Source organism: Hemicordylus capensis, chromosome 3 (genome assembly GCF_027244095.1).
Source record: "Hemicordylus capensis ecotype Gifberg chromosome 3, rHemCap1.1.pri, whole genome shotgun sequence".
NCBI classification, from domain to species: Eukaryota; Metazoa; Chordata; class Lepidosauria; order Squamata; family Cordylidae; genus Hemicordylus; species Hemicordylus capensis.
Window position 1 is genome coordinate 338816462 of NC_069659.1, and position 24450 is coordinate 338840911.

Below are 24450 nucleotides of genomic sequence, written 5' to 3' on the forward strand. Positions count from 1 at the left end.
TAGGGCTGTCACTTTAATCCTGGGCCAGCACGACCATCAGGCTAGGTGAAGAAGCTTTCCTCAGGTAGCAGATTATGGAGGGTCATGAAAAGGCCATCAATTGTCAATTATTTAGCCTCTCTCTATTTTAGCACGATGCTTGCCATTTGTATTTTCTGCTTTGGGCATCCAAGTGTCTCAGGCTATCTCTGTTTTAATCAATAGATTTACCAACTGAAGCTTTAGTTGATTAAGCCATGAAGGCCAGTTTTAATCTGCAAGGCTGTGAGTTAAGGCCACTGGTTTATTTTGCAGCTATTTTTGTTCATCTCTATAGCTGTAATAGGGAATGCACTTGAGGAGGGGCAGGGACTGAATAGTGGAGCACATGCTTTACATAGAGAGGGTCGCAGGTTCAATCCCTGGCATTCTTTAAAGGATCTGGTAGCACAGGCATTCCCAACTCTTTTAAACAAGTGAACCCCTTCAATTGCAAACCTTCAGCTCAGGTATCCCATAGACATTGTGTGTGTGTGTGTGTCACACACGCACACACACTCACTGCAGTTATGAGACAAGCCTTCAGTCACTGGCTTACATCCAAATTAAGTTATGTGCGAGTACTCCCTCTGAAATAAACGTTTTGAAGTTACAGGTATACCTCGTTACTCGCCGGGGTTCCGTTCCTTGCCTACTACCGCAAGTATCAAAAGTGTGAGTCATGAGGCATTATGCCTATGGGAAATGGGGGGGGGGCTTAGGTTCCAGAATTGACAGAAAAGGTTAAAACAGCAGGAAAAGAGTGAACAAAATGCAAAAATCATTCAAATTTTTTACTGTACAGTGCTCCATGGGATCTATATGTGCCCAGGAATGCCGCCCGAAACTGGAAAATGCCTCCCCAAACTGCAAAAAAGTACGGAAAAATCTTTTTTTTAAAAAAGAAATGACCCACAACATGGCTCCTCCTTACAAAATGGCAGCCAGAGGTGACCTCCGTGGTCACTTCCGGCCCTCTAGGATCTGCACATATGTGGGCTTTAATCCATTTGTATCCGTGGATAATAAAATCAGGTGTCAATTAGACACTCGCAAATACATGGAACCATGAATAGCAGTTCTGCATTGCCTGTACTCCCATTTGATGTAAACTTGTTCCAATTATTTTGATAAGCGTGCTTATGAGCAGAGAAGCTGCAGAGTGGGGAGGCAGAATGGTTCCGTGCCCCCTGGGATCCCTTCATGTACCTCTGTTGGGAACCCCTGTGGTAGCAGATGATGGAACAGTCTTCTATCTGCTACCCCTGCTTACTTGGCAAAGAGGCACCTTTTAATGTAGTGATTCTCTTTATTTAGCAGGAGGAGAGAAACTGGCCCTATCCAACCCCAGCACAGTACTTCCAGTGACTGTTGCTGGTGTCTATCTTATGTTTCTTTTTAGATTGTGAGCCCTTTGGGGACAGGGATCCATTTTGTTTATCTTATTTATTTGTTATTTCTCTGTGTGAACAGCCCTGAGACATTTTTGGAAGGGCGGTATAGAAATCGAATGAATGAATGAATGAATGAATGAATATCTGAGCTACCAATGGTCAGAGTAGATAATACTGGTCTCTCAATGGTCTGACTCACTATAAGGCAGCTTCTTCTGGTCAATGAAGTAGGAAATATGTCATTTCCTTTTATTTAATTAATTATATCTTTTCAATACTTTAAGACATTGAGGTTTGGGTGTTTCGGACATGTAATTTATGTAATTTAATTTATTGGTTAATGTAGGGGTCCTCCAACTTGTGTCTCCAGATGTTGTTGGACTCCAACTCCAATCATCCCCAACCACAATGGCCAAAGGCCACGGTCACAGGTCATCAACAAATGATTTTGCACCAGGTTCCCCACGAATGTGCGGTACACTACGGGCAAGAGGTGGCCCCCTTCTGTCTGCGCTCCGCTCCTGAGGCAGATGGCTCTCAGCCACGGGTTAATGGGTGGAAAGGAATTCAGTGCATTATTTAACCAGCCATAGCTTATCTATGGAGCTCTTTTGTATTGCTTCCATAATTCTCTGCCTTTGTTAGACCTCTGGAGGAAGGTTGCTCCTCAACTGGCTCAACGCCTCTTGTGTTCTGCTTCTGGTCTCTAGACATCTGGGGCTGGCTTGAGTGCAGGTACCACCTGAGTTGGCCCCATGTCACCACTGTCATGCCTCTTATGCTGGCCACATCCCCTGACACACATGCCAGCATCAAGGGGCTGGCCCAGCTGGGCCCTCACCACCTTCCTCACTGTGTTCCCCTTCTCTGGGGTGTTTACCTTTTCAGCACACCAGACACTCAGAAGATCAGATGGTGGAGCTGGCCTGGTTGGCCCAGCCCCTTCATGCTGACATTTGTGCCAGGGGGCATGACTAGCCAGCCGCATCTCACTCTCACGTCGCCTTCTCCCCCCCCCCAATTGTTTACCTTCTCAGTATGCCATGGGCAAGGATTTAAAAACCCTGTCTCTGGCATACCCAGCAGAGAAACAGCTCAGAGAAGAGGAATCTATTATTATTATTATTATTATTATTATTATTATTATTATTATTATTATTATTACATTTATATCTCGCTCTTCCTCCAAGGAGCCCAGAGTGGTGTACTACATACTTAAGTTTCTCTTTCACAACAACCCTGTGAAGTAGGTTAGGCTGAGAAAGAAGTGACTGGCCCAGAGTCACCCAGCTAGTATCATGGCTGAATGGGGATTTGAACTCGGGTCTCCCCGGTCCTAGTCCAGCACTCTAACCACTACACCACGCTGGCTGGAATGTAGTGCAAGAAGGGGAGGGGCTAGCCAGGCTGGCCACGCCCCCTGATGTAGATGCCAGCATCAAGGGGCTGGGCTGGCTGGACCAGCCCCATCGCCTCCTTGCACTGTGTTCCCCCCTTTGCTTCATGCTGTTTACTTCAGCAGCCACAATGTGAGAGGCACTTTTAGCATGGCGGGCCGCTTAGCTTCTGCCTCACCACTTCACAAGCGTGCATCATGGCAAGGCAGAAGCCAAGCTGTGGTTCCGTGCCTCTTGTGCTATGGCCACTGAGGTAAGAAGCCAAGCAAAGGGGAAGGTGATGGGCGACCCAGAAAGATAAGGTGACCCCCATGGGTGTGGGAGGTGGGGCAGGATGCCCAAATTCACCACCACCCCCATCTGCAGACACCGCCTGGGGTGGGAGCCCCACTTCACCTCATTCATCAGCCGCCCCGTAGACATCTGCCACACACTGCCTTCATTTGACTCTTGAGAGCATTCCACATGCCAACTTCCCCTTTTTTCCAGGGACAGTCCTTATTTTTTCAACCCATCCCTTTTTTTCCTATGGTGGGGGGCACCTTGTTAGCATCAAGCTCCACCTCCAGGATCTCAAGAACATAGATTTATCTCACCTAAAGCAGGTAAATGGATACCCATGGGCACTATGCAGTGTACAACCTGCCAGATCACACACAGTGCAGCTGCCGGGATGTTGAAATAATTATAATATAATGAAAGTCAATGCTCTTCTTCTGGTATATGTTTACCAAAAAGAACCCTTCTCTTCTTAGCTTTTTTAATGAGCAGAGGACAGGCTGTGGCAAAGTCAATGAATACAGCATCCATCAATGCAGCAAAGACTCTTTAAAAATGTCTAGTAGTGGAGTGGGTTGAGGCTAGGTTTGTGCATGAATTGATTTTTCATTTTTTTATTTGTACCCACATCGAATCACCCCTGATTTGTTTTGGGTCAGAATCTCCCCCCCCATCACCCCAGAATAGATGTGTACCCGAATTTTCTGAATCCGAATCAACTCAGGGCAAAACTAGAGGTCCCTGGGGCAAAAGAGTGGGGTGGGTGGTAGTTCCCAGTTGGGTGGCCCTACCACTGAACCCAATTTGGGCACAAAATGGAGGTCTGAAACTCTGAATTTTTTGGGTACAAATCTGGGGTGATTTGTTTTGTACCCGAATCTGGGCAATTGAGGACAGGGGTGATTTGTTTTGTCTACAAATCACCCAAATCAGCCAGATTCGGGTACAAATCATTCTGTACCTGAACCATTTTGCACATCCCTAGTTGAGGCTGGCACAGTTAACCCTGCTATGGAAATAGGGGTGTTAAATGCATGTCCCTATTTTCATCTGTGAAATGTTGGAGGGTATCGATCATGATAGAATGTAGGGAAGGAGGCAGTCTGTAAGCTATATTTCCACCTCAAGGAAGTCCACAAGATTTCCTTTTAAAAAGCTAACATTCTCATGAGCATGATCCAAAGAATGTTAGATGAACTGTAGCTCCAGCAGAACTGAAGGGCCTTGTGAGTATAACAGTTTGCATAAGTCCTGCTGAACTGAATGGCCCTTAAGTTCACTTAACTCTCTCTTTGGATTGTGCTCTCTGTACTCTTGTTGAGACATCTGTGCTGTATGCAAGATTCCACATGCTGGAGGAGGCTAGTTGTGTTAATTATCAGGTGTGTAGCCATTGCAAATTCTTTATTAGTTAGAATTAATAAGCTGGTTGGTGCCGATGATCACCATTACTAAATAGCAACATGGGTATGTGTAAAAAGAAATATATGTAATGATAACTCTATATTAAATTTTTCAAAACTCTGCATATTCTTAAGGGAAACGGTTGCTAAGTGTAAAATATTTAATGGAACAAAGGAAACTAACGCTTCCAAAAACCAGGCTGCATAAACTGGGGAAAGGGCTCTAGCCAAGTGGTATAGTGTTTTGCATGTAGAAGGTTCCAGGTTCGATTCCCTGCTTCTCCACTTAAAAGGAATCTCAGACAGCAGGCCTGGAAGGTTTTCTGTCCTGATCCTTGGAGAACAGTCTAAGTAGACAACATAGGGCTAGATAGATCAATTATCTGACTCAGTATTGGACAGCTGATGGGCAAGATCCAAATGATGTTAGCCATAACTAAGCACTTTTGAGCTGCCTGGGCTTGGCGGCTCATGAGAACAGCCTCACTGTGTTCAATGTGTGACCCCACTAAGCATAATGTGTATGGTGGGCCACCACAAAGCTATGTATGGTGGCCCACCAAGGCTCAACAAACCTCTTGCTGGCTGCCTAGGACTGCAGAGCTGGAGATGGTATATGAAGCAGCCAGTAAGCCAGCATACATGGCTGTGTTGAGTAGGTGTTGAGTTACACCTTTAGGCCTATCTTAAAGAGAACATCAAGCTTGTTCAGAGATTGCCTCAAGACTTCAGCTGATTCCACTTATTTATGCAGTCTAAAAAATCTCAGGCCTCACTAGCCCCAGGATAGTGACCCAAGACACACTTTCCTCCCGAGGTCTACTGCCCAATGGTTGGACAACTCTCGTTGGTTAGATTGACTTAGAAAACCAGCCAAGTTATTTGTGATTTGCTTGGAAGTAGCTCAGCTTATTTTCAAGTCAATCTGATGTGAATGGGGCGAGAAGGAGCTCACCCATCCATAGTTTTAAAATTATTTTAATGACTCACTGTTCGCTGCCTTGAATACTGTTCATAAATACATTGTACCTGCAAATTGAAACTTGAGATTCCCCACTTTGCCAAATTCATTTCAGCTCTCCGTAGGGCTGACAGGATGCAACCTGGAGATTATCAAAATAGCTAGTGTTTATGTTTGGTCAGCAGTTGTAGTTTCACATGCATGCTTCTCACCCCTGTGGTTATTTTGGTCCTCATGTCCTCTCACAGCATTATAGCACATGGGACATACTGCTGTAGCAGGTAGGACATGGGCAGACTAAGGTGGAGAGGAATTAGGATACATAGCTGAAAGGTGTAGTTTCAACCTTCAGGTAGCAGTCTGGAAGTCCTATTTCTAACACAGCATAAGACATCAATCCTAAGTATACATGTGTGTATTTGAAAGTAAAATCCTGTTGTAATCTATTGGACTGCCAAGTCAACATGGTTAGGCTTGCACTGCAAATTGAAACCTGGAGACTTTCCAGATGGCACCTTGAAATTGCTTCGCTACATATAGACTTGCTGTCCATTCATACGGTCTGGGTTTTGACACTGTTTTGCATAGGGAGCTCTTCGCACAGCCACAGACTGTATCGAATCTTATCTTGACATTTCGGGCTTAACACGTTGTATGTGCGTCATGAAATAGTAGCTGGTTTTTGGAGTTCTGAGCACAGTTCGCAGACTTGCTGGAATTACTCAGAAGTAAATGATTATCTCAGTGGGCTTCCTCCTGAGTAAGAGTGCATAGGTTTGCAGCTGTAGAAGTGTGGCTTGCTTTCAGAAGTGTGTGTATCAATCACCAATTTTCTTTTTTCTTTTGGCAAGAGTCTGCTGTCCTTGCTCAAATTCACCAAGAGGGGGGGGGAGGAGAGGAAGGAAAGCTGTCAGTCACCTGCCCCCTCTTCCTCCTCTCCATTGTGAAGATCCAGGGGTAGGGGTGCGTTGGTTCCTCTCCTCTTCCTTTCTCTCTCTCCCCTCAAAGACTTAGCGTGGAAGGAAGTGGTGTAAAATCCTATAGGGCTAACTCTAATCGGCTTCAAAATATTAGGGCCATTGGATTTTACACCACTTCCTCCCCAGCAGTCTGGAAAGCACTCTGGTGTCCTTTGGTAGTTGGTGGATAAGAAGGGTTTGTGCCTTGATTGCGACTAGGTGTTTAGCTGTCTTTCCTGCCTGCCTACTTGGGATTTCAGCTTTTGTAATAGGAAAAGAGGCAGGAATCCTGACTGGCCAGAAGAACAGGGACTCCAAGTTGTTGTTTTTATTGTTATTACACCACTTTTCTGCTAAACTTGCAAAGGGGGTTACAAACATTTTTTAAAAATGCAATAAAATAGCAATAAAATACAAGACTAAATGGCAGCAGTAAAATCCCAGAACTAAATAAACAAATAAGCAAATCACAAGCCAAAAGCTTGCTGCAACAGAGGCATCTGTAAAAGATACCTAAAAGCAGATCAGAAGGGTGGAGGGGGGAGGGATTTATTTCCACTAGGAGCGGGTGCAACAATCTTGGAACCACCAATGAAAAGGCCCTGTCTTAGGCACCCACAAGGGTGATATCAACTGCTCAAAGAGGCCCATTTTAAAGTGGTGGCTGTATTATATTTTCTAAGTGTTCACTCCTCTCTCCGATGGCCCCTTGGAGTGATGGAGATAACGAAGAAAATAGGTAGGGGTGGAGCTGGGGGCCAGGTTCTTTGAACTCATCCGCTCAATTATAGCTACACCCTTGGGTACTTCCCTTGTGACTTTTCTTAGAATCCTTGCTATGTAAACTGGCTGACATTCTGCACAGTGTTAGAAGTATATAACAGGAAGAGGCTGCAGCAAAGCTCAGCCTACAGTGTTGCTGAGCATGGAAATGTGCACAGAAGAAGAGAGGAGATTTTCACTGTTCTCTCCTCCTTCCAAAACTACTTTTTGAGTTTAGAAATTGGTCCTTTAAGGCTGTGTGATTCTCAGGGACCTATTTCTGGAGTCAAAAACTACTTTTAAAGGGAGGAGAGAGCAGTGAAAATCCTTCTCCCCTACTTGGGTGTAAATTTGCCTCCTGTTAATTCAGTTTTAATACTGTGCAGAATGCTAGTCACTGCTTAAAAGTGAATACCATTTGCTAGTACCCCCAGAGAGACATATGCTGTACCTATGAAAAGGTCAGCTGTGGGCTCCATCTTCAACTGCAATGGAAGGCCAAAGCAGCTGTGCATCCGAGAGGGATGGCCCAGCATTTTGCAATAATATTTTTATTGTGCAGGCTGGGGATTTTGCCCACTGAACAAATATGACCCCTGAAAAATTAGTAGCCTTAAACATGTTGCTCCACAGCCAATGCCTCTTATCTGAAGACTTGCAAATTCATATGCAAGGTATCTTTCATACCTTTTCTGGAAGTGGGAACCAATTTCACCACAGATATATATTATAAAAGTATTCCTACTGGTTTTATTGTTAGGGCTTATGCAGCAGACTGATTGTCAAGCGGGGGGGGGGGGAACTGATTGAAAAGTATCCCCTTATAGATGCTGCAATATGGCCACATTACACATGGAACAATACTTTTCCATACGGCCTGCCATCAAGTAAATTACATTCTTCCGCATAGCTAGAGAACCTTGCAATTACTGTCTTTTTGTACCCCTTCTGACGTTTCTGTAGAAAAAAATTTAATGCTACAAACTTTGTGGTGTTTAACAAGCCCCATGAACTCTCTTTGTAGGGAAGAATTACACATTGCACACCAAAACCTTGACAGTTGTGTCTTTTAGGACAAAAGACCTTTGGGAGCCCCCAAACCTCCAGGACTTGGAGTAGAGAAAAGATGTACTTAATCCTTCCTCTGCCCATCAGTAAAAATGTGGTAAGCTGGAGAAATGTTAAGTCTCTCTCTAAAGTGCTTTTCTGTTCTAAATTGCCCTATCCCATTGCTTCTTGAAAAAACAAACAACCTCAGGACAGGTTTTCTTATCCTTGAGTCCCCAGATGTTGTTGGACTACAACTCCCATCATATTCAGGCCACTGTTGATGAGGATGATGGGAACTGTGGTCCAACAACATCGGAGACCCAAGTTTGAGAAACTGTGCCTTAAGATAAGTGGCTAGTGGCTATTGGCCCAAGACCTAAGAGAAGTGGCTAGTGAGGTAATACACTTGTAAGTAATATATTACAAGAAATAAAGCACCATGATAAGATTTACTGTCCTTCTATTATTTAATTGCTTTGGAATAAAATAATTAGAAAAATGCTGTCATAAAGATGGGTATGATGTTTGTGGAGCAAGTGGTTTCTCACTGCAAATCGTCAGCCCATTAGGAAAAAACAACAAATCTCTCCCTTGTGTACAATTGTCACTACTCACACTAAAAGATGAGAGAGGATGTAAATTTAATATGAGAAGACTTTTATTCATCTGGACTACACCCATGATAGCAGACAGGCTTATGAGGTAGGTCAAGAGGTTCCTCACCGAAGACCAACAGATTCCAATCAGAGCAGAGAGACTGGAAGTGAAATGAGGTTCTTTTTGCCAAAGCATATTAGACAGACTTTTTAAAATGGGTATGTGAAATATTTTCACAGTACTGAGTAGGCACCAGGGCCAAATGGTTTGCATAAGCTTAAATTCTCAAGAATTGAAGACTGTGGAAAGCTCTCCTCTTGCCAGGAAGAGAAAAATAGGGGAAATGATTGGCATTAGATCAGAATTGCGGGATGCAATCAACGTAGTTTCCAATTCAATTGTAGCATTCCCATTTTTATTGTAACCTGATTGATTAATTGTATAACTTCCATATAATAAATATCAGAGAGAGGTGATCCTCCATGGCTCATGCCAGTTTTGGCTCAGAAATAACTCTCCAAGCTAAAACTGATTTCATCCCACACAAAGCCTCAAATTCCCTTCCCTTTAAAAATAAATTCAAGCTGTAGAGGAGACGGAAGGAGAGGGGTCTGTATGCCAGGTTGAAACACCTAGTAGTGTACACCTGGCCTGCAGTGCACCAAGTTGAAACATCCTGGTGGGACTTGGGAAATGTAGTTTTCTCATCTACTGCAATGTCAGTAGCCCTTGGGGAAACTACATTTCCAAGGCTCACCAGAATCCTTTATTCTGCCAGGTGCCAGAGAGGAGGCCCCCCTCTTTCCCTTCTCCCGCAGCCAAGGTGCTTATGATGCCATTGCTGCTATTGGCCTACCTAATAAATGAGGTTTAATGGGAAATGGTGAGGAGATTTGGAGATCACAGTGTGTGGGATGAGGATAGGTTAGGTTCTCTGGCTCAGATTTTAATCTAAGCTGAAGAAGAATTCAGAACCCAAATCCTCATCATTTCCTTGGGGTGAGCATTATGTGAGCATTATGAACCCCTGAAGCTTGTATCTGAGCCCTGGACAAGTGAGTGAATCACTGGCTGCTCTATTAAATATTCTGCCCATAATAATGTTCAGATTATATTTTATGTTGGTCAATAATGATAACTGATAAATCATTATAACTGATTTAATAATAATGGCTTCCCTGCCCTCATAGGGTAATGAGAGTTGTAGTTGTGTGGGGTTGCAAAGAGTTCTCTCTTATACATATTTAGTAGGAATGTGTGAATCGTTTCAGGTCCAAAATGATTTGTACCCAAATCTGCCTGTTTTGGGCGATTTGTGGACAAAACAGATCGCCCCTGTGCCAGCTGACCAGATTCGGGTACAAAACAAATTGCCCAGATTTTGGACCTGAAAAATGTGTCGATTCAGACTTCCATTTTGTGGCAATCTCTCTTGCTGTCTCCATTTTGTATCAAGAAATATTTCTGAAAATCCTTCCCTCCCAATCTTCAGATTGGTGACTTACACTGTGCAATGATTGGCTGGCGACTCCCCCCTGGTTCCAGATTGGCTCATTTCCATTCAAATCTTGTGTTGCTAGGGGTGACTGACCCTGCATTGGCTAGGGGAAGGGTCAAAGAAGGGACAAGGGTGGGGGGAGTTCAAAGGAGGGATTTTCAAATGTACTTAAGGAGGCAGACAGCCACCATTCTGCCTTTCTGCCACATGAGATGGGGGAGAGAGAGAGAGAGAGCACCAGAAGAGCTTTGCCTTGCCTTGCCTGCCTGCTGCCTGGAGTGGATTATCTGCTTTTTGTTCCTGCTTTCCTGGAAAGCAGGAACAAAGAAGAGGAAAAGGGAAGATAATTTTTTTCCACCCCTTCCTGCTGCTGAGAGAATCACGGCCTGCGCCTGCTGTCTATGTGAATCGATTTGGGTACAAAACAATTTGTACCTGTATCTACCCATTTTGGGAGATTTGTGGACAAAACAAATCACCCCTGTGCTAGCTGGCCAGATTTGGACCCCCCAAAAATTGGGGGTGATTTGATTTGGGTACAAATCTAATTTTAAAAAATTGATTTGTGCACATCCCTAATATTTAGCACCCTTCCTGAATACCCAGGCTAATAGAATGTAAGCCATGACAGTTATGTCAGTTTAGTTTTGTAATAAGACTACTTCTGTGACTGCAAAATTCATCTGGTAAGATTCAAAAGAGTGCAAAATGTGTTTACGTAACACAGCTGTAAAAGTGAAAAGGCTAGAAAGGGTTGGTCAAGGCTTTGTTATGTAACAACTTGTGAACTTTGAAATATGATTCAGGCCCTCTAAATAAAGCAGTAAGCAGACTCTTTTATCCAACAAAACTTAGTGGATAGAATCAAAATCCCCAATGAATTATGGAAATATTTTTGGAATAGCTGTGCTCATTGTTGCTCACCTCTGTATGCCTGCTTCGATTCTTGACTCTTTGCTTTGAGGCCTGTTAAGCATGGCAAATTTTGATCTTTTCCCTTAGCGTTAACTTTGTTGATTGCTAGCTATGGAAGCAGGTCTGAGATGAAGGCAGGAATTGGTCTGATGGCTGCTAATGTCCCAGTGGCCCTACATTTTCAGAAGAAATCAAAGAATTCAAATTTTTTAAAAAAGGAATAAAATGGACTATGAAAACAACAGAATTCATCCTTTGCTTAACAGACCCACCAGACATCACCAAAAATGAGTTTCATTTGCAGAATCTGAAGAAACATTCAGATTTGTCTCATCACAATGAAGCTACATCTTCTACACAGAACAGAATTGTCTCTCCATGCTCCAGGTCCAGTTCATCTTCTTTTTTAGAGTCAACAAGGGAGATACAACCCAAAAGAAGCATCCTATCTCAAAGAGGCCAGAGATGCCCTCCAGAGAATTATTATTATTATTATTATTATTATTATTTTTTTAAGAAACATTTAATATACAGCCCACTCTGAAGACTCTGGGCAGTGCACAAAAACATGCAAACAAGGCCACATTAAAAATTACACTCTAAATTAAAAACTAAAGTAACTAACAAAAAACAAATAAAGTAAACTACAGGGCAAAAGCTTGGCGAAAAAGAAAAGTCTTCAGTAGAGATTTGAAGATCAGTAAGGAAGGGGCTAGTTGAATCTGAATGGGAAAAGAGTTCCAAAGAAGTGGGGCAGCAATCGAAAAAGCCCTTTCGCAAGTCCTAGAACCCCAAACCTCTCGGAAATCAGAGACTGACACAAGGGCCATCTAAGATTATCTAACCGGACAGGATGTAACTGGGTGGGAAAGGTGGGTCTGTAGGTAGACAGGTGCCAAGTCCTGCAAGGCTTTGAAGGTCAGAACCAGGACCTTAAATTGAACTTGAAAGTGAATGGGCAACCAGTGCAGTGACTGCAGGAGAATAGAGAATTACAAGAATATAGAATTACAAGAATAGAGACTCTGAGGCTATTCTCACGAACTACTGGGCAGGCAAGGGGAAAGTTTTGCAAACCTTGCCTTCCGCCCAGAAGGTATTCATAGATTGGTGGGAGAATGGAGCATGCTCCCACACAATAAGCGCTGCTCCATGCAGTGCGGAGCTAAGTGGATTGTTCTGAGGCTGGGACTTGTTCTCCCAGCCTCTGGTATCCCACAGTGCACCACGCACCGAGCACAGTGCACTGGGAGATTCCTCTAGAGAATGGGTGCTCTAGGTACCCATCACTGTGTTACAATGTGGGAGCTGGGCTTCACAATCTGGGAGCTGGGCTTCACAATCTGGGAGCTGGGCTTCAGTGCTGGGTTTGGTGCTCTAGGACTGCTGGGATCCATGCCTGGTGGCTTGGCTGCTCATGAGAACAGCCTCTCTAATTTACAATTCACCAGATATCACTATTTCTGGGGCACAATGTACAGTCTTAGAAAAAGGTTTATCTTTTGTACCCACTCCTAAATATGACCCCTTACAGATGCGGATTTATTTATATAGGTTTGTATACACTTTACAGGGATTTCCCCCCGCAAAGGTCAAATTGTAGGCAATATCACTTCCTATACTCCCTTTAAAGCTGTTTCTAAGTTTACTCCTGCTAGTGTTTCATGACCGGCAGTACACATGTATGAAAAAATGGTGCTGAAAGAACTAGACCATTTAGAACAGGGCTCTAGTTTTCCCTGGTCTAATTTTACTTGGGAAGAAAAATCAGCTTTAGAACAGTTGTCTAATAACCAAACTATAATTATTAAGCCAGCTGATAAGGGTTGAGCCATAGTAATTTAAAATACAAAAGATTAAGAAAAGGAAGTTAACCATCAACTATGTGACTCTACCTTTTATTCTTCGTGTCCTAAGGACCCTTATTCAGATATTAGTACTTCCATATGTTGCTCTAGAAGAGGCTTTATCTTTAGGGTATATCACTCAAGCCGGACATAGTTTCTTATTGAATACTGAACCTATACACAAAATCTCCTATACACAAAATCCCCAAGGTGGACCCATTATTTCTGGTTGTAATTCTGTTTTAGAACCATTATCAAAGTATGTGGATTACTTTATTAAGCCTTTTGTTACACAGTTGCCATCTTATGCTCAAGCTTCTATGGATTTTATGAATAAACTTGGACAGATAGATCACATTCCTGATAAAGCCATTATAGCCACTATGGATGTTTCTTCCTCATATACCAGTATTCCATTAGATGAGGCCATGCTAGTTATAGAGAATACTCTGAAGCTCTTCTCATGCTTAGCCTAACCCGGGCTAGGGACACCCAGCCTGAGTTAGGCTGTGCGTAAGAACCACTGTGATTGGGCCACAGGGTAGCACCGCCTAGCGCCGCTATTTGCCTCGGCTGTTAGCAGAGGTTAGAACATAAGAACAGCTCTGCTGGATCAGGCCCAAGGCCCATATAGTCCAGCATCCTGTTTTGCACAATGGCCCACCAGATGCCGCTGGAAGCCACAGCCAGGAGTTGAGGGCATGCCCTCTCTCCTGCTGTTACTCCCCTGGAACTGGTACTCAGAGGAGCGCTCCCTTACCTCTGGCTACTTTCTCATGTGCAAGCATGAGCTGCTTCCAGCCTGGCCGCCGGTGATACAGCTGAAAATTCAGGAGCGCAGGCACTCATGACAGCCCCCATGGCCATGCCAACACTAAATAGCCAGAGATGCCAAGAAGTCCCGGTGCTCCGTCCCTGTGTGTCTCCCCTCCACTACACCCCTGCTAGCTGCACAGAGGCAGTCACCTGGAGTGCCCATCTCTTGGGAGAATCCCCCAATGCAAGAGACATGTCAGGTGTGCATTGTGGGATCCACAGAGGCCGGAACAAGAAGTTCCAGTCCTGGATCCCTCTGTCCTGCTATGTGCTTCACGGAGCAGGGCTGCTCACCACCAATTCCTCTATCATCTGCAGGGAAGGTAAGCTTTTTGGAGCCTCCCCACCCACTCATTCTTGGCAATTGTGAGAATTGCCCCTCTAAACCTTAGAAATGAATGTAGGCCACCTACTCATTTCATTCTGGAATTGGCTGAAATAGACTTGTTTAAGAACTATTTCTCTTTCAACAATCCCCCCCCCAGCAGATTAAAGGTATTGCCAAGGGTTCTCATATGGCCCCATAGGTAGCCAACATATTTATGGGATCTTTTGAGTCCAAGTATATTTATCATAACAATAATCCTTTCTCTGATCTTAGTTTATTTTGGTGCCTCTTTATTGATGATATTTTCTCTATTTGGAAGGGTGATTTGCAACAACTTCATCATGGATCAATCATAGACACACCAGTATTCAGTTTGTTCTACAGGCTGATTCTTTCCAGGTTCATTTTTTAGATGTGCTGGTCAAAAGGTCTGGTTCACAGATACATACTTCTCTGTATAAAAAACCTACAGATTGCAATACTGTGCTTAGATTTAATAGTTGTCACCCCAGACATGTCAGATATAATTTACCATATGGTTTATTTTTAAGAGTCAAATGGAATTGCTCTTTAGAATGTGATTTTCTCACAGAATCAGACATACAGAGAAACCTGATGCGTAAAGGCTATCCCCTACTGGTTATAAAACAAGTCAGAGTTAGAGCTGCTCATCAATAATGAGAGTCACTACAGCATCAGAAATCCAACTCTGATAAGTGTAGCAAAGTAGTAGGTTGTCTTCCATTTAACCATATAGCTAGCCACCAGGCTTATGAAGGCAATTTTTAAATACTGGTTTTTGGTCTCAGATATTCCTGGCTGTCAGTCCAAACCTATCATTTCCTTTAGTCATATGAGAAACATTTCTAATTGGCTTGTCCAAAATGATACATCCCATCCCATGAAAGAGTCCATTCCCATATTTGGATCCAGTCTCCCCCAAGGACATTTCCCTTGTGGAAATTGTATACACTGCCATTGGTAATGAATTTACCAGTCCTGTTGACCAAAAGATATATACTTTACAACACTTTACTACATGTAATTCTGCCTCTGTCATTTATGTTGTCCAATTTTCCTGTCACTTATTGTATGTGAGTAAACCTTCTAGAACTCTAAAAAAGAGGATTGGCAGACATTTATGTAACATCAAACATAAGTTGTTCTAGTAAGAACTAATCTTCCTACTTTCCTTTTGCTATCCCTACTAAATTTTGTCCAAATTGGTTAGGCAGTTCATGCTAGCACACCTGTGCCTAAAATGTTGATGCGTCTCTGATCTTGAATTGGGGTGGATGACATCATCACAAGTTATGCATTTGAGGTATCCCTATGTGTTCCTACAACTGTATTAAATCTGGTCCAAATCAGATCCCACTTGCACCTCTAATGTTCACGTGTCCCCCATCTTGAATCAGGATGGATTACATAATTACTAACTACACCCTTGAGCTGCCATATGTGTCCCTACATCTTTAGCAAATTTGGTTTAAAACAGTTAGGTGGTTCACAAGTTAGCCCAATTGTGCCTCAAATGTTCACTTGTCTGCCATCTTTGATTGGGGTGGATGAAATCATCACAAACCATGTAATTGAGGTGTCCCTACAACTATACCCAATTTGGTTCATATTGGTCCAGGCATTGCAAAGTTAATAGGGGCACACATACTAGGGATGTGCACAAAACCAGTTTGGCCTGTGTGGTTTGAATTTGAACCCAGTTCAAACCAGGGTGGGCAGGTTTGGTTTTGCTCAAATCCCCCTTGGTTCAGTTCAAATTTGAACCTAACTCGAACCGGTTCTAAAATGTTCTACATAGGGTATAATGGGGATTTGCTCTGGTCCATTATTCCCTATGCAGAGCACCTAGGGGCACAAAGCTGGGGTGGGTGGTAGGTACCCAGGGATGCCTACCACCCACCAAACCCCAAAGCAATTGGACACTCCTGTGATTTTTAATGATTTTTTTGGAAGATTTTTCAATTTTTTTTTCATTTTTACCATAGGGAATAATGTGGATTTGAGGATGCCCCAACTGCCCCTTGGGGGGTGCCTGGGCACCAAAGTGGGTTTGGGCGCAAGGCAGGTATGGCCACAACCCCTCGGAGCCCCAAGCCAGTGGGGTTCATGGTTTATATTTTATAATTTTAAAAAAGATTTTAGCCTGTTTCAATGTAATGAACAGTGTGTGACATTAATTGCTGTGAACTCTGAGTTCAGACTTCACAGAAATTAAGGTCACGTACTGTTCTACTTATGAATGGGGGAAGGACTCCTATTCATTGCATTGAAACAGGCTAAAATATCTATCTATCTATCTATCTATCTATCTATCTATCTATCTATCTATCTATCTATCCATACAAACCAACCAACCAACCAACCAACCAACCAACCAACCAACCAACCAACCAACCATGAACTACACCAGTGAAGGGCTCCCAGAGGGAGTTGTGGCCATACCTGCCTTGCACCCAAACCCACTTTGGTGCCCAGGCACCCCCCAGGAGGGCAGTTGGAGCATCCTCAATTCCCCATAATTTCCTATGGGGAAAATGCAAACAATTGAAAAATCTTCAAAATATCACCTAAAATCGCAAGAGTGTCTAATTGCTTTGGGGTTCGGTGGGTGGTAGGCACCCCTGGGTAAGCAGGGCTGGGCAGCAAGGTAAGCATTGGGGTTGGTGGTCTACCACCCAACCCAGGTTTGTGCTCCTAGGTGCTCTGCATAGTTAATAATGGGCCAGTTCGAGTCCCCATTATACCCTATGGGGAAAATGCATTTTTTAAAAAAATCAATAAAAATCTCAGAAGTTTCCCATTGCTTTGGAGTTGGGTGGTAGTTGGTACCCACGAATGCCTACCACCCCAACCCAGTTTTGGAGGCTCGGGCATTCAAACCGGTTCAAATAGAACCAGGCTCTGTTTGTTTCGAACTCGGACCGGTATTGCCAATTCAATGCCCTGCTTGGTTCCAGTTCAAACCTTCGAACCCAACTGGTTCAATTTTGAACTGGTCCAGATTAGAATCTGTTTGCACATCCATCACACACACACACAAACACACACACACACACGAACATAGGAAGCTGCCATATACTGAGTCAGACCATTGGTCCATCTAACTCAGTATTGTCTTCACAGACTGGCAGCGGCTTCTCCAAGGTTGCAGGCAGGAATCTCTCCCAGCCCTATCTTGGAGATGCTGCCAGGGAGGGAATTTGGAATCTTCTGCTCTTCCCAGAGCGGCTCCATCCCCTTAGGGGAAGATCTTACAGTGCTCACGGTTCTAGTCTCCCATTTATATGCAACCAGGGTGGACCCTGCTTAGCTAAGGGGACAAGTCATGCTTAAGTCACAGGGACAAGTCAACCCTAATCAAGCCCAAGTATGCATATTCTTCCTCCATCGACCCCGCCTCACTTTCCCTACCCTACAGACTCCCCCACTTTGAACGTTGACTGCAAGCTCCTCACTGCAGGGACACAGACTTATTAAAGCACCATGCACAGCGAAGGCACTATAGAAATAACCAAGATAAGAAGAATGTCGTTGCACCCAGTCCAGGTTCCCCGAGACACGACTTGGGTGGAGAGGTTAGTGCGCGCTTAGGGCCAGCCAGCCAGCCTGGTTTATTGGCGGGGGTGGGGCAGCGGAAGTGGCTCCCCTCACACTAGGTTGACTAACGATGCTTAGCCTACAGTCTACAACTTGGCGGGCTGGCTTGCAAGAGTCTCCTGTTGCTCTCACTCTGGCAGGGCATCTGTTCTCTGCTTGGGACGAGATACCTCAAGCTTGTCTGCCTAGGTAGACTAGCTACAGGGGGTTGCTCTTGGGCAGGCCTGTTCAGCTTAGGCCCCCTCCCAGCTCTTTTTGGACTACCACTCCCATAATCCCCTGCCACAGTGGCCAATAGCCAGGGATCATGGGAATTGTAGGCCAACATCTGCAGGAGGGCTGAAGCTGGGCAGGCCTGCCCTTGGGAATGATGGGGAGGGGGCTGCAGCTCAGAGGCAGAGCGGCTGCTAGGCAGGCAGAAGGCCCCAGTTTCCATCCCTGGAAGTGTCTCGGGATAGAGCTGGACACACACACACACACACACACACACACACACACACACACACACACACGGAAGGCCAGGTGATTTCATAAACGTTCTGGAAAGTAGGCTAACAAGACTAAAACACCATTGGTCAAACATTGATTGCAACAGAAACATAGCTTATCAAATTTTTCATTCTGGACTCTACAACATATACCCTCATGCCCTGATAAGAACTTGTTAAAAGAGGCCAGATGGATTCTTCGATTGAACTGCCTAGCCCCTAGGGGCCTTAATGAGGATCTTGATCTTATAGTGTTAATATAATTATGTTAGTGTAATTATACCAGTTTCTGTGTGGACAGCAAGGAATTTGTGTACATTTACATTTGGTTTTCCCATGGACAGTCCATTCCACCTTAGAAATAAGTTGGTTGGTGTTTTGCAAACCTGCATTGTAAGGGTTAAATTAGTTTTGTTGTGTTTCACTCATGGTCAGCTGTTTTACTCATTAGACCAGACACCTGTGGTCTCATTCCCTTGTATAATATGAGGACTTCTTCTTTACTGAATAGCTAAGCTGTTGAGAAGTTGAGTATTCTGCTTTTAAAACATTGTGAGTTATTTTTGTCTTCTACTCTTTTGTAGCTCTTGTATTTTAGCTTTAATTTTTCTATACCTTTCTATTTGAATTTTCTTTTTCGGTCATTTGTATATGGGCTAGTTACCACATGTGTTGCATTCACCACGGTCTAGCTAGTTCATATATCTTTGCTAAACTGTTAACTTGCTAGTCGGTTTATGAGACGTTATTATAACCTCTCTTATCTTTGTACTGGAGGCTTATCTTTCCTTTTTTATAAGGTTATAATCATTTTTAAAAAATTTATTGTTAAATTTATATACCACCTTTCATTAAACCAATTCCAAGGCAGTTCACACAAAAATTAAAACAAGACTATAAAAAGTACACAATTAAAATATTAAGCTAAAATATAAAAACATAGATCTGACTAAAAATATGTAAAATACAAGCATAAGATTATGGTTTGCTTTTATCTATTTTTTAAAAAAATTGAACTATATGAAGTGTCATATAGTTCCTTTTTATAACTACCATCCTCGTTGGTAAATTTGATATGTTGTAGTCCCCTGAAGGAGAGTTCTACTCGAATGATGTTGGGGTTTACTCTTTAATAAACTACTACTGCATAGGGATGTGCACAGAACTGGAGGTTCTGCAGGTTTGAATGAGGAGGGGAACTATCTTTAATGGTGGGTGGGGGAGGGGCACACCCCTCCCGCTGGTTTTCCCCTGCCGATATCCATGTTATTCAAAGCCCATCTGGGTGGCAGCATACCTCCCTGCCGCCCCATTGCCCTTGTCTTCTGCATATGAGCAGAAGTCGCTGACGCACCTGTGCATGCTGGCATGGGCGTGTGAATTATGTGTGTGCGCCCGTGCCGGCAGGCGTGTGAGCAACTTTCGGTCACATCCGGAAGATGAGGGCAACGAGGCGGCAGGGAAGTACGCTGCCGCCCTGATGGGCTTTGAATAACAAGGACGCCAGTGGGAGGAAAGTGGCGGGAGAGGTCAGTGCACCCTCCCCCACCCTTAAAGTTAGACTCCCGCCGTCTTCGAGAATCCCCACCGCGGTTCCTTGCACATCCCTACTACTGCACCATTCTTGTCTCCTTCCTACTTTTTGGCGTGGCGCTTTTTCTTCCTGTGTGCTTCTCTCTGAAGAAGGGGGGAGTAGTTATTTTCCCCATGTGTCCTTCTTGCAGTGGCGAAAAGAGGCACTGGGGAGAAATGTAACAGACTCCCCTGTTTATTACCACCTCTCCTCATTTTGCACAAATTGTTGCTCCAGCACAAGAGCATCTCTGGGTTTTGCTTCATTTTTATCACGCAACATTCCAGCACAAGGTGTAAAGAAGCCCTTCTGTGAGCAAAATGCACCTTCCACATGTGGAAGAGCACTTTTGGATCCAGCCCAGTATAATTTAAGTTAAGACTCCCCTCTAGCCATGTGCAACTGCCCAGCCCTTAAAATAATCTGCTGAGGCTCAGCTCCATGTTCCTCTGCCATCAGGAGCATGGCAAATGGACGTAAGAGGCATAAACTTTTCTCTAGTAGCACTGAGACCATGGAATTTCCTAATATACAGCCTCTGAGCATGGAGATTCCACACTGTGACTAATTGATAGATCCATCCAACATGAACTTTGGTAATCCCCCTCTTTATAACTATCTAAGCTACTGGCGATAAACTAAGTGCTGTGTGAAGAAGTACTTGCTCCTGTATGCCATGAATCTCCTTTTGGCCAATTTTATTGGATGACTCTAGCCAAGGGCTGCACAACCTTGACCTTCCAGCTGTTGGACTACAACTCCCATCATCTCCATACACAGTGACCAATAGTTAGGGATTCTGGGAATTGTAATCCAACATCTGCAAGAGGCCTGAAGTTGTGCACATGATGTTCAGTGCATATGCTGCGTATAGTGTACACATACAATTATTCAGAAGTTATGCTTAGTGTATGCACAGTAGTATGTTTCCAGTTTGTACTTTGCTTTTAAGAGGGTCTATCCTCAAATTCACTCTTAAAATGAACACATGTACAGTCATGCACAAGTACATCTGTATGGGCACCTCTATGCAGGCACAGCATCATGTCTGAAGAGGGCTCCTACATTCTAGCATTTCAAGAGAGAAAGCACACTTTTGCTCTGTCCATGTTGCCCATACCATGCATCATTTTATAAACTGAATTATCTCTCACATTAGTTGCTTTTCTTTCTGAACTAAAGAGCCCCAAATGTTTTAGACTTTCCTCACAAGAAGGAACATTGATATTTTTGTACCTTCAAAAGGCCCTCCAATTTGTGTAGGACCATTCTAATGCACAGCACAGTGTTGGGCACTAACTGTAGGAAAGATCGGGACCTCCAGAACATTTGGCACTGTGAGATGAAATTCTACCTGACAATCCATACAAGCCAAGTGCTTCGTTATTCAGTCTTGATTAAGGAGCTTATTGACGTTGCATCGCTGACTCTTCCTGTAAAAATCATCTCTGCTTCCAAGGCAATTTATTACTCAGACATGTGATATTTACACATCTTTGAATTCCAAGAATCAAAAAAAGCTTTCTAAAATTGAGCTCAGTATGTGCCTTACTGGTATCTGGTTTTCTTTCTTTTAATGTTTACTCTCAAGTTTTACAGAAAAATAACGTAGATGGGCTAAATTCAGATGTAACACAAAACAGGGCAGAGGTTGGAACTCCATTACGTCCGAATTCATGAAACTGTAGTTTTGAGCCCAAAGCAAACTGCAGTTTGCCACTCCAGTTTGAAGCTTTGGTTTGAAATAAGGTTGGCCACGAAAGCGTTGCATCAGATTCCGGATGCCACCATAACCGCAGTTTTGCACTGATCTTGAAACTGCAACCATAGAGATGGCGGTGCAGACCCGGCCAGGATCGCGGCTGCTCCATGGCTGCAGCGCGTCTCGCTGGCCACCTCTCCCAGCAACAGCCCTGCCTCTTTTGTGACCTATTCAGCTATGCAATTGCCTATCAACAGGACACTACCATGTCCCATCCCAAGCTTATCAGCCTGTCAAGCAGCACAGTCACATTCCCCCCTCCCCTCTGTCCCTTGCTCCCCCCACCTTGGCAAGCAGTGGGGAAAGGGGATGAGCACCAAGTGCTCTACTTCCCGAGAATGAAGCAACAATGATGTATGTTCACAAGTGAAAACACTCCAGGTGGCAACATAAGCCAGGCACCCCATCACAGCTCTGGGAGGGGAACAAATGGCAGTGGGGGAGGGCCCAACCCCTTCCCCTTGGGGATTTGTGGTCCCTAGCTTTACTCATGAGCAGGGCTGGGCAGCAAGATAAGCATTGCTCCAGTGAAAGGAGCGATTCCTCATATGTGATGAGGAGGGATGCTGACCCAGGGCAGACCATGTTCTCTCAAGAGAGTGCCCATCCATGGGGATACCCCCTTACAACTAATGAGAAGAATTGTTAGAGGGGAGAGAGTTGTTGAGCAGAATTGCTAATAATGTGTGCTGACAGAACAACCCCTTCTCCCACGGACAAATCTCTCACGGGAGTGTCAAGCCATTGGAGTTCAGTATCAGGCCAGGTTGCTCCATGGAGGAAAGCTGCGGGGCCAGGTACCCCAGTGACTGCTCTCTGTCTTGGCGATTGCTGCCAAATAGCTGCCAAAGCTTGCCCCCTGCCAACCCATGTGGGCATGTGTATCCTTGCTTGGGCCCCCAAATGGCAATCCTGCTCTCCAGGGTTCCCTAGAAATCGGGGCTCCCTCTCCTGCAATTCACTGCACCAGCAGATCTGCAGATGGCAGAATGCCAGTATGAACCTGGAAATTTTTACCATGGTGATTCTCTTTATTTAGCAGGGGGAGAGTAACTGGCCCTATCCACCCCCAGCACAGTACTTCCAGTGACTGTTGCTGGTGTGTGTCTTATGTTTCTTTTTAGAATGTGAGCCCTTTGGGGACAGGGAGCCATTTTATTTGTTTGTTATTTCTCTTTGTAAACCGCCCTGAGCCATTTTTGGAAGGGCGGTATAGGAATTGAATTAATAATAATAATAATAATAATAATAATAATAATAATAATAATAATAATAATTTTGAAGATGGTGCATGCTACATATGGCGATGATATCCTAGCCCCCGAATAAGATTGTACCTTTTAGGCAAAAGGGGACAGGTCTTCTTCACTTTCAAGTTCTGCTTTGGACTGGAAGCTCCTTTGCATCTCTTAAAGTGGCTCATTGCTCTTGGGATACAGTAGAGCCATATCAATCTTCTATACCTTGGGAATGAGAAAACCAAGCATGTTCACATCGTTTGCACAGTGTCTAATGTTTTTGAATAAGAAAGCATATTTGACAGATTGTATCCCATGAATCACAGCATTGGTGCAGTTTCTCCCAGTCTTGGTAGATGAGATTATGAGTGGTGTGGAGAAAGCGGATATATTTGTCTCCCTCTCATAACAATAGAATTGGGTTGTTGCTGAATGAGGCTGAGGATTTTTCTACAAGTTATGGAAATGCAGAGTGTACCATACTGAGCTGCAAGTGTGGTCAGTATTTTTGAATGTGCTTCCATAAGCAGCTCCCTTCTTGCCGTAAACTAGCACATCTCCCTGATATATAATTGACTGTAAGCAGGGAGCTTTTTATCTGGGGGAGCATGCAAAAATAGGGCCACCCTGGGACAGACTAAAGAGGATTTGGGTGGCCCCAGGGAGTGCTGAGTACCTGGACTTCGGCCCAGTAGTCTAGGGGTAAGAACACTTCTGGTGGCAATGACCGATAGTTTAGATGACTTTTGGAAAGGGTCTTGTAGAAATTGATGGTGGACAGGTCTGTTAAAGACTTTTAGCCGTGACAGCTAAATGAATCACCACATACATGGACTGGAAGGATACTGTGATGGCAAGGATAGATCATAGGCTTTCTTGTGAACTTCTTAACGTCATCTGGTTGGGTGAAACAGAGTTCTGGACTAAATAGACCTTTGCCTATTCTATCGGGACCAGTCTTATATTTTGATCTTATATTTGTCTATTATTATTATTATTATTATTATTAATTTACATAGCACTCTCTGGGTGTATGTTGTCCTACACAGCCTGCTTCTTTTCTATTACTGAACGCAAGACAGCATGCATAGGGTTCCCAACAGGTCTCCCATTCAGGCACTGCACAGAGCTGGACTTGCTTAGCTTCAGCAAATCGGCTGCATCATGTGCCCTCTAAACCACGCCCTGGGACAAAAATAACTCCTTCTCTTTTGCAGACAGAGTTTAAGCAGAGCACATGTTGCTCTCTACTATTCCTTGGAGAATCAATGGTGCATCTCTCCCAGGGGAGCAGCAGGCAGTGGTACGTGTTGACCCTTCACATCTCTCAAGAAAACAAAGGCACAACTGTCCTTTTCATTTCACAGAAGGTCCCTGATTATGAGGCTGAGGAATGTGTGGTCTTCATCAAAGTCCTTTGCATGAGATAGCAATCCAATAAAATTTATATAAAATTACACGTGGAGATTCATAGCTGTTTTCCGTTACAGCTGAAACTATGAGCAATTTTTTTTTGGCTACACCTTGAGGCTGATCTCACGACCACA

The 24450-nt window shown here is 44.0% G+C and overlaps 1 protein-coding gene across 5 annotated transcripts in view; it reads left to right on the forward strand.

Moving 5' to 3' along the window:
• The window catches only part of NLGN1 (neuroligin 1), a 987462-nt gene that overhangs the window by 194254 nt on the left and 768758 nt on the right, over window positions 1-24450 (forward strand). Inside the window, exon 1 of one of the 5 annotated variants that reach the window (XM_053306124.1) lies at window positions 18790-18882. The exons of the other annotated variants lie outside the window; for them this stretch is intronic. The gene's annotated coding sequence lies outside the window, so the exon portion shown is untranslated. Of the gene's footprint in view, window positions 1-18789; window positions 18883-24450 lie in introns of those variants that run through there. 5 annotated transcript variants of the gene reach the window in all.